The following is a 14,975-nucleotide window of genomic DNA, read 5'->3' on the forward strand; positions in this document are numbered from 1 at the left end:
GGTTTCCCTTGGGGTCCTCACTGAATTTAGGCTGACAGCTGTGGAGAGCCTGCCCAGAATATTCTCTCCCTGCTTTCTTCGCAGCCTCCTTTATGTTGATAAATTTTTCTCATCATTTCAAACTCAACTTGTGTTCCTTCCTCAGGGAAGCTTTCTTTGACCTGCTCCTCACCTACCTTAGCTCTCTCTTGCTCTCTCTTATATATTATCCTATACTCCCCCTTCATAATTTTTTTCCTTTTGTAAAACTTCATAAATGTTTCTTCACAGTTGTAGAAGTTGTTACAATAGCTATAATACTTCTAAGATAATTTGTATAATGTTTGTCTTTCTACTGGTTTGTAGACTCCCTGAGGGCAGGGATGTTTTTCCCACTGAAGTATCTGCAGCAATTAGACCACTAACAAGAGGACTTACAGGGAAGGAAGGGCGGGGTAGGAAAAGGTGAACCAAGGAAAATAAATAGTAGAAAGAGGCTAACAGATTCCTTTACAGTCATGTGACTGGCACATATATGCCTGAGAGAGAGCGCCATCTAATTGGAATCTTTATTAAGTCCTCTGCATACCACCAATTTTATTCTTCTCCTTGTTATTTTGCATGGGGGTTCTAGATTTGGCTGATCAAGGATGGAGTTCTTAGACTAAGGAGGGGTAGCTGAGGAACAGATCTTGTGTCACACCTGCTGGCTTGCTTGTCCACCTCTGGACTCCTGCAAGGGCAGCACAGCCTGGCTCTCTGCACGATGGGGATGCCTGTTCATATCCCGTCAGACTCAGTCTCTTTCAGGAAAGAGAGGAAGCAAGACCTTGGTGGGACAGGGTATGAAGAGGTATAGGGCCTGCCAGGAGGAATTTGTTACCAGGGATAGACATTCTCAGCTAAAGAAACCACATGCACGAAGACATGAAAAGATGGTGTTTTTTCTTCAGAAAACTACAAGGAGCACACTTTTGTTGGTGGGTTGCAAGGAAATGTGATACTATAAATAAAAGAGTTAGATAAATATTTTGTGTTTTCATTATTATCTATTTCTCAGCATTGTTTGGTGGGTCAGTGAGAGAGTGCATGTGGAATTGTTTTAAAAACTGGAAAAATCCTATGAAAACTTGCTTATTATAAATTATTTTAGATGAAGATAGCTTGGAAGAGATACCAGGGAATTATGCTGGGAAACTGAATTATTTAAGAATGTCTTTTATATATAAACTGAAAATTTTGTCTAATTTCCTTCTTCTAATCCCCTTTTCAAAGACTAGATTATAAATTTATAGTATCTGTTAAATATCAGTGAGCTGGGGTATATGTTTTCAGCTTGGCATCATCCATCCCTGGACCTTTCTACTCTCTCTCTTACAGACCAGGGAGTGGGACAACATTTCCCAGAATCCCTTGCAGTCAGGGTCCCTGATCAGAGCCAGCCAAGGAGGGCACTCACAGGGATGTGAAAGGCAGAAAGGACTAAGAGGACATTCTTTGGTGGCAGTTTCAGGCAGCATGAAAACAGTCAACTGATGCAAGGTTTATAGGGGCTTCTATGTGAGATCCTGTAAATCACACATTAGTGTGGCTTCCTAGCAATCCTGCACTTCTGGGTTTCCAGCAAAACAGTATGTTCTTTCTTCAATTGTTGGTTCTACAGCCCCTTTTAAAAAAAGCTTTTTATTTAGAAATAATTATACATGAATCAACTAGTGTATATAATATACTAATATTATATATAATAATATTATTATACTTAATTAATATATAATAATAATTTATAATTTTAATTCAGAGGAAGTTGAAAAATTTCATAAAAACCAAATGAAACAAAAACTAGCCTTCCTCAAGGGTGACATCTTACATCACTGTAATAGGAGATCAAAACTGGAAATTGGCATCAGTGCAATAGTATTAACTAGACTACAGGACTTATTCAGATTTTAGCAGTTTTTGCATGGATTCCTTTGCGTGTTGTATAGGTCAATGAAATTTGATCCTACGTATAGATTCTCTATAGTTCTTTCAATGATTGTTTAAGGCTTTGATTCTCATCTTGAATCCCTACCTAGAGTGATTTTACCTAACTGAATCCTGACTGGTATGATGGATAATTTCCTGGTGTTATCTCATATTTAAAGCCTGTAGTTAAGTTTTATTTCTTACATTTATTTACTCAATTAACATATTGCTCATTGGGGTACCACCTCATACAGGTCAGAATGGCCATCATTAAAATGTCTACAAATAACAAATGCTGGAGAGGGTGTGGAGAAAAGGGAACTCTCCTACGCTGTTGGTGGGAATGTAAGTTGGTGCAGCCACTGTGGAAAACAGTATGGAGATTCCTCAGAAAACTAAAAATAGAATTACCATATGATCCAGCAATACCACTCCTGGGCATATATCCAGACAGAACTATAATTCAAAATGATACATGCACCTCTATGTTCATAGAAGCACTATTCACAATAGCCAAGACATGGAAACAACCTAAATGTCCATCAATAGGTGAATGGATAAAGAAGATGTGGTACATATACACAATGGAATACTACTCAGCTATAAAAAAGAATGAAATAATGCCATTTGCAGCCACACAGATGCCAACTAGAGATTATCATACTAAATGAAGTAAGTCAGAAAGAGAAAGACAAATGCCATATGATATCACTTATATGTGGAATCTAAAACATGATACAAATGAATCTACCTATGAAACAGAAACAGGATCATGGACATAGAGAACAGACTAGTGTTGTCAAGGGGGAGGGGGTTGGGGGAGGGATGGAATGGAAGGTTGGGGTTAGCAGATGTAAACTTTTATATATAGAATGGATAAACAACAAGGCCCTACTATATAGCACAGAGAACTATATTCAATATCCTATGATAAACCATAAAGGAAAAGAATATAAAAAAGGAATATATGTATATATATGTATAACTGAATCACTTTGCTGTACAGCAGAAATTAACACAACATTGTAAATCAACTATACTTCAATAAAAAAATGAAAAAAATTATTGCTCATTGGTACTTTTTTCCATCTGTTTTTTTTTTTAACCCATTGTCTTTGCCCAGGGCATTGTCACATTACATCATTTACTGCAACAGATTTTTAGCTATTTCTTGGGCTTTTAATTGCTATATTCTCAAAGTCATCCTTATCATAGTGGATCAAAAATACAATACTATTTTAATCATTCCTAAATGATGGTAAAATAATTTACATGTGATGACACAGGAAACAAAAAATTAGAGGTATAGGAACTGGATTGGAGGAAGCAAAGTTATTATTATTGACAGATAATACAATTGTGCACCTAAACAATGCAAGCACATTTTAAAAGGCTATTAGAAGTTATATATCTTCAATATGGCTGCCAGATTAAAAAAAGAATACACTAAAAATAGCTTTCCTATATTCCCAAAATAATCATATATAGAATAGAATGTTTAAAACATTATCAAAAATCCTTGTGATAGCAAAATGAGGCTGGCTTCTCTGCAGAGGAAGGGGAGATCAGACTCTCCCTAACTCTGGGCTGTGTTTTCTCACTTGGGCACTTAATCAGCTTAACTTGTGCAAAGAGACTCACAAAATCTTGGTAAAATATATTTTTTTCCCTTCGGATTCTTACCTCTGACTCAATAACTACAAGTGATACAAATCTGGTCTTGGGGAAGCCAATTTAGCAACAAACACTATAACACTGTTTGTCCCTAAGGAGCTAGATACATTTCCTCCCAAAGTGGCCTCCTCTGCAGAGATGCCCTCTGGTTTCAAATTAAATTTTTTAAAAAATTGTTTCCCATAATGCATTGAAATGACTTGAAACCACTTATTTCAGAATTTAATCTTTGCATTACATTCCACATTTAATTGGCTTTCCCAGAGTAAATGAACTGTCTGCCCTACAGGACTATGCAAGCCTTCATTCTCGCTACTAATGAACTAAGAAGAAATCCTTGCTAACATTTGTTAAGTGCTGGCACTGTTCATTGATTATTTCTAGGAGTTGTCTTAATTAATCCTCACACTCATATGGATAGAAAATTAAAGTCACTTATCCAAAATCTCGAGGCTACCGAAATGTAAAACCAAGATAAGAATCAGGTAGTGAGGCTCCAATCCTTTTCAATGTCACCAGAGTATACTGCTTTTCTTGTGGGTGAAAATACTTTTCTTCCCACAAAAGTTTAAAAATCATTAGAGTCTGAGAGTCAGCCTGGGCTCTCAGGACACTGCTATGCATGAGCCCTAATGAACTGCATTGGCTACATCATCTTAGTCTAAAAAAGTAAACTTGTGCATAAATGGTACAAGTGGTACTATGTATTGACAAAAATTGTGAAATTGATGTGAATGCTGTTATTTGGAAAACCCAAAGGTAGTGGAAGTCCCAAGTATGTGACCCTGACTTGTGGATGGAACCCCTGTCATGAGGGAGTATTTGAATTTGCCTCCAAAGTGGAGCTACTTCTTTAGAAATTCAGCACTTTAATAAGGGCAGCAAAATTCTCATCCCTCACCAAAGTGTAATTCAGAAGGCTCTGTTTTCCTCAAGATAACTCTCCTTCAAAGACTAGACATTGCTTTCTTTCTAATTTTATTTTAAGATTTTGATTGAAAACATTCAAATGCAGGCCTGGCTTCAAAGCATAGTTTGTAACCAAGAAGGATTTCCTGGTTTACATTGCTTAATTAATGATAGTATTGATTTAAAAGAAGAAGGAGTTCCCAAATCTCAGCAATTTCCATTAGTAGTAGGTGCAACCCCTATGTAAACAGTTAAACCAAAATGTCCCTTGAAAGAATTCAATCTAAAGTTCTTCCAGTCTCCAGTCTATTCATTTCACAATCATCACCATCTTCTTTGCTTTGCTTTTTTTCCCCCCAATTTTTTCATTCTTCATGCTCAGCATCATGACCATGCTGGCTCAGCAAGCCCACAGTAATTGCACATACACTTCTTGTCCTAATCAACAGTGAAGTTTCCACTTACTTGGTGGATTAACCACTATAAATGTATTTAGTGAGGCTGGTGTGTTTTAGTCAAACAACACATAACAGCTCCTTTGAAGATCACAAACAAATCTAAATCACATGTTATTTGAAAGGTGAATATGTTACCAAACAAGAAAGGAAAAGAAAAAGAAGAAAATAAGAGAGAAGGAAGATGGGAAGGAAGGAAAGAATGAAAGGAAAGAGGAAAAGGGAGAAAGAAAAACACTGAAATAAAAACAAAGAAAACAGAGGGGGAAGGCAAAGCAAAGGAGCAGATATGTAACTCTAAGTAAAACACATGGTCTATGCATTTTTCCATGGGACTATCTATAGAAATAGTATTTCCCTACTATTTCGATGGTTTTGGGTGTACCATAGCATGTCAATCTTCTATTGATGCAACAAACTAATAAACTGACCTAACAAGACCTCAACTGCAGTTAAGATTTACACTTACAAGTGCTGTCTTTGAGTAGGGTGACCAGCTGTCCTGGTTTGCCTGGGAATGAGGGGATTCCCCAACGTGGGACTTTCAGTTTTAAAACAGGGATAGGTTAGATAAACCAGGAAGGTTTGCATGGGACTGAGGAATTTTCCAGGGTGTGAGACTTATACGTTGCTAACACCAAGAAAATCCTGGGCACACTGAGAAAAGTTGGTCACTTTGTCTTAAGTCCTTTGACTATAGTGTAGGAAACTGTTCAGCTAATTTTAGCACATCTTCTGTGTGCCAGGATCTGTAATAAGTGTTGTACATACTGTAGTGGACTTTTTTTCCCCTTCCAGTCTAATACCCCAGTATTCTTTGGGTACTGCTTCACTATCTTTTGTGGCTCTAATCAGGGTCTCACGTACAGCGCCCTTTGCTCCCGCCATCACCCTGGAGGTGAGAAACTCAACCAGGCTGGACCAAGCCTAGTAGTTGGCACCTGACACAATGGAAACAGTGATTAGCTGAACATGTAACACAAGAAAAACAGCCTTTGGGAGAGAGCAGTCCCTTTTGCTTCTGGTGAAGACTATCATTGGTCATCCTGTCCACCATACCTGACAAAGTCAACAGACACAGAAGGGGGCAGGGCAGCAGAGAGAGAGAGAGTGAGGATACAGTGCATTATTTGAGCCCCTGGATCCTGCCATGCATGAAGGTGGCACCATTCCTAGATTGCCCAATTACAGGAGTTAATGCATTCTCTGCCCTTTTGACAACGTTCTAGCTTTATCGATGTATAACTGACAAATAAAAGGGAAAGATATTTGAAGTGTACATTGTGGTGATTTGATATATATTCCCTTTTTTCTAAAGCTACTTTGAGTCGGGTGCCTGTCACGTGTAACAGTAGAGTTGTGACGCATAGGCATACATGGACTTAGTCTTCTAATCTGGACTCAGTCCTGTGAAACAGGTACAGGCCGAACCATATGGAATCACCAATATTTGACTTCTCTTGACTTCAAATATGGCAACTTCACTTGGCTCAACTTAAGTATTATTTCCATTTTACAGGTGAGGAAAAAACTCAGTGGTGATAAGTAGTATGCCTAGTGCTGCACATTTATTAGACAGCAGTCCTGGAATCAAATCCAGGTCTGTTTGATTTTTAAGTACGCAAATACGTTTCCAGTTGTTTATGCTGCTTGACAAAAAGAAATCTCTTGAGAGCTACCTTTTGCTATCTAACAAATGCCTTGAAAAGACACTAGGTTATGACTCATACCCTATGTATGAAGTTGTATATGGTGCCAAACACCTGCTTATTGCTTCCAAAATTCCAGTTTCACTGGATGTTTTATGAAGAGAGGTCTGATACATAAGTGTGTCAAGCAAGATGGAAACCCCATTCAACACTGGTGTGAATTTACATTTTGGTAGGGATAAACCTCCAGGCGACCACATATCAGATTTCCAAATTTACTCCAGCTTTGGTTTTCACTGACAATCAAGAGATCCAATTTTTGACAAAGGAGAGGTGCTTTACCCATTCTACTCTCTGTACAGGGATTGTTTAATTGTTTCCCATAAGTCAAACCTAATGCATTTATAATGCAGTTGTGTCAGTGAGATAAGCATTCTGGGTATTTTCTTTTGTCATCGGCATCCCATGCACTTGCCCACTGATGTAACAGAATGATGCTTGCTCAGAAAACATTTCCTTCCATGGTGGTGCTTTACATGCTCTAAAAACCTCAGAGTAGGATTTGGTGAAGTTCCTGTGTCATTTTTTAAGCACTTTTTATATGTGAGGCTATTATAATTCAGGATTGTCTATTAATTTTAACAAATGGTAGAGAAAAGAGTCTTGTTACAGGATGGATGTTATTCTATAGTAAATATCTTTGGCACTATCTGCTGAGCATCTCTTTTGCATGAATTTCCCTCCCTCACTAACTGGTGGCAGGCTATAGTCATCAGCTATTGCAGCTATAATGCCACAGCATGATAAAAAAAAATCTCTAAAACAAGCATTTCCTTTCTCTCATCATGGTAGGTCTGAAACTTGTCTAAGATCACACACCTGGTAAATGATGAAGCTGAGATTCATTTGTTCAATGGATATCATTGAGCTCCTATTAAGTGCCAAGCAAAAGAAGATGCTGATAAAAACCAAACGAAAGGCTATTTATTTCTTAGCTGATGACATTGCAAGTGAAAACAATATCATTACAGCTCTGGAGAGGAAATCAAAAATAGAGAATATATCAAGCAGGAAAAATTTGACATGATCTAACAAAGTCAGCAGTGCTGTGTTTGCCAGAGGTTGGGGATACGGACACACTGGCCAGACCAGTAGCTATAGTTAGATCATAACAAGATCAATTAGACAATGCAGATATAAAGGCACTCCAAGGGGAAGCTGGTACTGCATTTCTAATTTCCTTTGCGAGAGAGGACAAAGAAAAGGGAAATATTTAAAACCATTTTTGAGTGTCTATTCTGTGCCAGGCATTGTCACATGAGAAAAATCCACATGCAGATCTTCTGAGAAAAATGCATGTCACATTTCACATCTCTCTGGATATCATTTTCTTTAGGAAATGATTTTCTAATGCAAGGATAGTGTTCTTTCTTTTTTAGCATTGTTTTAGTTTGTGTCTAGCACATTGCAAGACCCCAGTGAATGGTAGTCTTCTTGGCAGACTCTGTTAGTTGCTTCTCAATGCCGATTTTGATATTCTTTCTCACTAACAGAGATCTCATCTGTTTGGGGGCAGCAATGGCACCTGGTAAATACCCATCTTCCCAGACTCCCTGTGGTCAGTGAAGGTCATGTGACCCACCCAGTAGGGACAATAATATGTAAGCAGAGGTTGATGGAAGATGTTGCTGGGAAACTTCCAAAAGAGGAAAGACAGCTGATGTCACCTGTTCAGATTCTGTTCTTTGTATTTTGCCTTCACGCAGAAGGCAGTTATGACACTGATGTAGACTCGACATCTTGTGATCCTGATAAAGAGAGTCATATACCAAGGTGGAAAAGCAGAAAGGTAGAGGAACCTGGGTCTCTGATGACCTTGTGGAGCCATTGTACCAACCCTTAACTGCAAGCCTCCAAACTCACTTCTTTTTAGGTGAGAACCACAAGCCCCTATTTAGCCAGGGCACTGAAGTTGAGTTTCTGTCATAATACATGAAGTCACACATTCTTTTTTTTTTTTAAATTCACACTTTTTTTAAAAAAATGTATGTCTGTATTATTTTAAATTTTTATTTATTTATTTATTTATTTTTGGCTGTGTTGGGTCTTCGTTTCTGTGCTAGGGCTTCCTCTAGTTGCGGCAAGTGGGGGCCACTTTTCATCACGGTGCGCGGGCCTCTCACTATCGCGGCCTCTCTTATTGCGGAGCACAGGCTTCAGTCGCGCAGGCTCAGTAGTTGTGGCTCACGGGCCTAGTTGCTCCGCGGCATGTGGGATCCTCCCAGACCAGGGCTCGAACCCGTGTCCCCTTCATTGGCAGGCAGATTCTCAACCACTGCGCCACCAGGGAAGCCTTGAAGTCAGACATTCTTGATTGGCACAGCTCTACTTCACCTTCCCACCTTGTTCTCAATATGGACTATTTTCAGATTTGTGTATAATACTTCATGGTTGCAAAAGATTTGGCCTCTCTTTGAACAAACCTTCTGGAATAGTTCATTTTTCTTTCTAAATGAGGCATTATTTGGCTGCAATATAACAAAATGCTGCTTGAAAGAAAACACCAATTAAACATGTCTTTTTTTTTTAAACCAGTCATCCAATACACAATCATGATAGCCTACAGAAACAGCTCCAAGCTGGCTGAATGACTGTGCTGAGCTTGATTTTGCCAACCATGGCAACATAAGAGAAAACAAAAATCAGAGCTTAAAATAAAAAAGGACATCCAATGGAAAGTGATTCAAGCAAGGAATTCATAAGGCTTCTTTTAAGGCTTGCACTCTTTAATCCTGTAACTTCAGCAGTGAAATTTGCTAGAAGAAAAGCAAAGAATTTCAGGGCAGAGAATCCAGGTTCACATCCCCACTGAATCACTTACCAGCTGCAGGATTTGGGGCAAGCCTTTTCATCGGTCTAGGCTTTAGTTTTCCATACTGCAAAATTATGATCATAACGATAACAAAAACAACAACGTCAGTACCTACCTAAAGAGTTGATATAAAAGTAAGGTGATGTACGTGAAAGGGATCTGTACGTGCTAAAATATTACACAAGCTTTCATTGTTACTGAGAGGTGAAAATACACGTCAAGTATGAAATAGCACTGTTTGTCTAGTTGCTTTCTAGCACGGATGCATGGTCTAGAGGTGTGAAACTGAGTTGCTAAAGGATATATGGACTGTAAGTTCTCTGTTGAAGATGAGCAATGAAGGTCTTGCATGGTTATAATTAAATATTTCTGCAAACGTAGGCATCAGTCATTAATGGCGGTGGGGAAAAAAGGAAGAAAAATGACATTTTTTTTGAGCACTTATGGCACTTTGATGTTTTACATATATGATGTCCTATAATTAATTGGAGGTGTGAAGCTGCATCCGCAAATCCTCCAAGGACAGAGCTTTTACATTTACGTAAGTGGAGCTATCCTGGATGCAAAGTTGGTTGGATGGCATGGCTAAGGCAGAAGGTTGAGGAACGATGACTCAGGTAGGTAAGTCTGGGTCTGGACCAGGCTGAGGGGAAAGGTCTGGGATCTGAAGTTAGATTATTAATCACTCACGGAAGGATGAGAGCCTCCTTAACCTTGGATTAAGCTCTTTTATCTGGAGGAGAAGAAGGGAAAATAATTTCTAACCATTAAGATGGGCTCCATCAGCTCTCCATACTTACACCTCTTAGGTAATAATGAGTGCAAACATTTTGCTGTGTGGCTGGTACTGTGCTGAATACTTTAAATTATTAAGTCACTTATCTCCACAACAACCCTGTGAGGTAGGTACTATGATTATCCCTCTCTATTCCTCTATTTTCCAGATGAGAAAACTGAGGAATAGAGAGTTTAAGTGACTTGCCCCAAATCTCCCAGTTGGATTGAGATTGAGGTAGCCGGGCTCCAGGGCCCTGCATTTCATGATGATGTTATTTTACCTCTTAAGGGGAGAAATAAAGCAGAACAGATGTCAGACAGCTGGGCTGTGAATCTTGAGGACTCATTTCCTAAAGAAAGTCCAAAGAGTTCATGTGTTTTCTTGGTGAGATAAAGGCTGAAGAATTGCCCAGAGATCCTTTTGGCTTTTCAGTGAATTAAAATGTAACCCTCTACTCATATACAGCAAAGAGTCTCCTTATTCTAATGTGAGATTTAGGAATTTGGGAAGACATCTGGAATTTATTTATGCCATTTGGGTTTTGAAATTCAATATTAACTTCTTATAATGAAAGAGAAGAAGTCAGAGTGGGTCAGATTAGCGAAATCTGACACACAGGACATAGATTGGCGAACTCGGCTTTAGTCTCTGGCTAAAATATTGCTCCAAATACCCTGGACCATTCCTCTCCAAAAGAAAAAACACATTTTTGAAATCATTTTGACCTTCTGTATATATGTCAATGGAATAGGCTGTATTTCATTCAGGGTTTTCTTTCTCTTCCAGATAACTTTGTAAATGCTCAAGTGATTCACTTGCCCATGCTAAGATTAAATATGGCACCAAGATAATTAGAAAAGTATCAGGTTGACTGTGTCAGTTTTTCATTCTGATCCTGGGGAAGCAGCATGGGTTTCGGAGACAGGCAGCCAAGATTGGTTTTGCCAGTTGTGTAATATCTGGATAATCTCCCCAAACCAGTTTCTAAACCTAGAGGATATCTCAAGCAGAAGGTGTGAGGTGGAAAGCAGGGATAAAAACTGGGGATATTTCAGATGGCTCATTATGACTAAAGTGGAAATTACTTGTGAGGCCAGTTAGGTGATGGAACCTAAGAGGTAAAATCGTAAGAAGTCTTGTGTCCCAAGCCAGGTGTTTGGACTCTTTCCTGAAAGCAATAGGGAACTAACAAAGGGTTGTTTTAATTGTAATCTTTTAAAACACTGAACAGAACTGTGTTTTTTAAATAATGAATGTAATAGCTTATTGTAGAAAAAAATAGATAAAGAAGAAGGGAAACACTTTGAACTAAACTTCGAGAGTTTTGTTAACCTCTTGGGAATGTTTTCCTTTCTTATAGATGGATGTTTTAATAAAATGTAATCAGATTGTAACCACTCTTTTATAATCTTCTTTTCTATTACAATTTTATAAATACCTATGTAAGTCAACGTAGATTTGTTCACATTGTCATTTTAATAGCTGTATTGATGTGCCATAATTTCTTTAATATTGTTCTATTCTTGGGTGTTTCCACATGTTGGGATAATAAAGATCCCTGTAATGAACATCTAAACTAAATTTTATTTTATTTTATTTTTTTGTGGGTTTTTAATTTTGGCCGTGCCACGGGGCTTGCGGGATCTTACTTCCCCGACTAGGGATTGAACCTGAGCCCTTGGCAATGAAAGCATGGAGTCCTAACGACTGGACTGCCAGGGAATTCCCTGTAACTAAATTATAGCACATGTCCATAATAATTTCCTTAGTATAAACTTTAAGACATGGAAGGATGTGCTTATTTTAAAAGAGTTTCACATATATTGCCAAGGTACTCCTCAGTAAAATTGTGTATTGATACCTTAACCAGCAGAACTTGAGGCTACTCATTTCGTTCTAGAGCCTAAGCAGGACATGGCAGTTAATTTCCGATAGATTAGAAACAATGTTCCAAGAAAGCAACAAAGATGGTGAAATTAGAGTAATTACGAGGAATGGGGATTTCCAATGCGGGAAATTGCCAACTTGAAAGAGGGAACTGGTAGCATCTTCAGATATTTGAGAGACCACAGTGTGGAAGGAAGCTTGACCCTGTTCTGGGTAATTCTCAAGGACAGAGCTAGGATCAATTAGTAGGAGTCCCAGGAAGAGAGTCTGCCTTAATAGGCGGAAGATTTTTGTTTTTTTTTTTTATCAATTTCATGCTGAAATATGCAAATGGCCGATGTAGTATCTTGGTAAGATGTCTCAGGGATAATTCCAGTTGTTTTCTGTGTCCTTTCAACGGAAAAAACCAATTCTACAATGCAACATTTTATCTTTATCAACATCCATGATGTCCTCTGGGCTAGTTAATATTTACACATCTTAAAAATAAATTGAGTTGATAGAAATTGACCAGAGTCCTGCCAGGCTGAGTTTAAATGCAAATGTTAAGTGTGTGAATAAATTTTAGATACAGTCAATACTCATTATTTGTGAATTCTGTATTTGCAAATTTGCCTACTTGCTAAAATTTATTTGCAACCCCCAAATCAATACTCATAGTGCTTTCCTGGTCGTTTGCGGATATGCACAGAACTGCAAAAATTTGAGTCACCTGACATGCATGTTCCCAGCTGAGGTCAACCAAGGCTATGGTTTACTTTCTTCTTTCAGCTTTCGTACTATAAAACAAGTATCCGTTTCATAGTCTATGTACTGTCATGTTTTTTGCACTTTTTGGTTTTTGTTGGTGATTTTGCTGTTTAAATTGGCCCCCAAGCAGAGAAGTGCTGTCTAGTGTTCCTAAGTGCACAAGAAGGCTGTGATGTGCCTTATGGAGAAAATATGTGTGTTAGATAAGCATCATTCAGGCATGAGTTACATTTCTGTTGCCTGCATTCAATGCTAATGAATCAACAATATGTATTAAAGTGTCTTTAAACAGAAACACATGTAACACAAGGGTATGTGTAGGTCAGTTGCTGAAAATGCTGTGACCAGAGACTTCCAGGAACCTAACTTTGTATTTCCCCTAGGAGAAATGAATTTGCTAATTCAGCCTTTGGAATGACCTTAAATAGAACGTAGCTACTGTGAACAGCAAGAATTGACTATATGTGTTCTTAAAAGACTGATGGAGTCCTTTTGCTCACAGAACCCAACTCTCAAATGCCAAGTCACCCACCCCAATCCCAAAGCCCTGATTATTCAGAGGATAGCTGGCTGTCCAAGTGGAGTACTTGAGGCTTTTCAGTGAGCCAGACCATGATGCCACCTGCCAGACCTTGATGGAGGAGGCCAAACCCAACCAAGTCAGGGGTCAGGGACAGCCCAAGTCTAGTGACATTGCCTTTTTCTGTGATGAGTTATTTAAATATAGTCTGTCCTCTAATAGTTAGGGTCTGTGTTTTCCTCCTATTTAATCTCCCTTAACATAGAGCACAGTTTCAAGTGACATGAAGACCTTTCTGGATGGGGAGTAGCAGTGAACCTTAACGAGCCTTAAAAATAACTGCTGTGAAAAGACCAAAACTCTAATTTGAAAAGATACATGTACCCCAATGTTCATTGCAGCACTATTTACAATAGCCAAGACATGAAAGCAACCTAAGTGTCCATCAACAGATGTATGGATAAGGAAGATGTGGTATATATATATATACAACGGAATATTCCTCAGCCATAAAAAAGAATGAAATAATGCCATTTGCAGCAACATGGATGGAACTAGAGATTATCATACTAAGTGAGGTAAGTCCGACAGAGAAAGACAAATATCATGTGATATCACTTATATGTGGAATCTAAAAAACTGACACAAATGAACTTATTTACAAAACAGAAACAGACTCACAGACACAGGAAACAAATTTATGGTTACCAAAGAGGAAAGGGGGCATGTCTCCTTCCTGACTGTCCTCTGTGGTTTGTCTCTGAGAACTGCTGATAGCAATATGTCTTCAGCAAATGCCAAAATTGGGCACCGTGCCCCCCGTTTAAAGCAACTGCTGTAATGCCAGAGGGTCAGTTCAAAGATATCAGCCTATCTGACTACAAAGGAAAATATGTTGTGTTCTTCTTTTACCCTCTTGACTCCACCTTTGTGTGCCCCATGGAGAGCATTGCTTTCAGTGATAGGGCAGAAGAATTTAAGAAACTCAACTGCCAAGTGATGGGTGCTTCTGCAGATTCTCACTTCTGTCTCCTGGCACGGATCAACACACCCAAGAAACAAGGAGGACTGAGACCTGTGAACATTCCCTTGATATCAGACCTCAAGCGCACCATTGCTCAGGACTATGGGGTCTTAAAGGCCAATGAAGGCATCTCATTCAGGGGCCTTTTTATTATTGATGATAAAAGGTATCCTTTGACAGATTACCATAAATGACCTTCCTGTTGGCCGTTCTGTGGATGAGACACTGAGACTAGTTCAGGCCTTCTAGTTTACTGACAAACATGGGAAGTATGCCCAGCTGGCTGGAAGCCTGGCAGTGATACCATCAAGCCTGATGTCCAGAAGAGCAAAGAATATTTCTCTAAGCAGAAGTGAGCGCTGGGCCATTTTAGGGCCAGGCTGCAGTAGGTGGCCATGAGAACAAAACTGTTGTCTTTTGTACTATTGTCATGCTTAAAACACAAGACCTTACAGTCAGCCCAGATGTGCTGTGGGACAGGACAGGCCTTTCCTGCAGGGGTTGGGGAGACCA

General features: G+C 38.9%; 1 protein-coding gene and 1 pseudogene across 2 annotated transcripts in view; one reads left to right on the top strand and one right to left on the bottom strand.

The window, feature by feature from the left end:
• The window catches only part of C1QTNF7 (C1q and TNF related 7), a 129,337-nt gene that overhangs the window by 89,122 nt on the left and 25,240 nt on the right, over window positions 1-14,975 (bottom strand). The gene's annotated exons all lie outside the window — the stretch shown is intronic.
• On the top strand, window positions 14,220-14,864 carry LOC132366580 (peroxiredoxin-1-like; annotated as a pseudogene).

The sequence above is a fragment of the Balaenoptera ricei genome, chromosome 5, assembly GCF_028023285.1.
Source record: "Balaenoptera ricei isolate mBalRic1 chromosome 5, mBalRic1.hap2, whole genome shotgun sequence".
In the NCBI taxonomy this organism is placed as follows: Eukaryota; Metazoa; Chordata; class Mammalia; order Artiodactyla; family Balaenopteridae; genus Balaenoptera; species Balaenoptera ricei.